Source organism: Sinocyclocheilus grahami, unplaced genomic scaffold (genome assembly GCF_001515645.1).
Source record: "Sinocyclocheilus grahami isolate Dianchi unplaced genomic scaffold, SAMN03320097.WGS_v1.1 scaffold6136.1, whole genome shotgun sequence".
NCBI lineage: Eukaryota > Metazoa > Chordata > Actinopteri > Cypriniformes > Cyprinidae > Sinocyclocheilus > Sinocyclocheilus grahami.
This window is the reverse complement of record NW_015510641.1, coordinates 10,767-11,128: the sequence shown is the minus strand read 5'-3', so window position 1 is coordinate 11,128 and position 362 is coordinate 10,767. Positions and strand designations below refer to the sequence as shown.

General features: G+C 41.4%; 1 long non-coding RNA gene across 1 annotated transcript in view; it reads right to left on the bottom strand.

The window, feature by feature from the left end:
- The window catches only part of LOC107577465 (uncharacterized), a 2,865-nt gene that overhangs the window by 380 nt on the left and 2,123 nt on the right, over window positions 1–362 (bottom strand). The window lies entirely within an intron of this gene.

Sequence of the window (362 nt, the reverse complement as noted above, 5' to 3'; positions counted from 1 at the left end):
TGATTTCATAATGCTTTGTCTGGAAATTACCGTTTTATTTTGATCATGTTGTCAAAACACTCAGATGCAATAGTGAGGGGGCGTTGATACTGTTTCCTATGCAATGGCATTAGCCAATCATAACAGTGGCTGATTACGGTGAAGCCTTAAAGTACATGCCCCTTAAAACAGGCCATTTTAGGCCATGTCCACATGTACATGGGTTCTGTTTTTGAAAAAATCTCCATCCACATGAAAAGCGCAATAGCATGCTATGAAGCACTGTCAAGAGCATGCCAAGCCAACAAGTGGCGATATAATCTCAACCGTAAAGCCAAGTTGGCCAATCAGAAGCCTGAAAAAGTTTCCAGTAGGCAGAGATA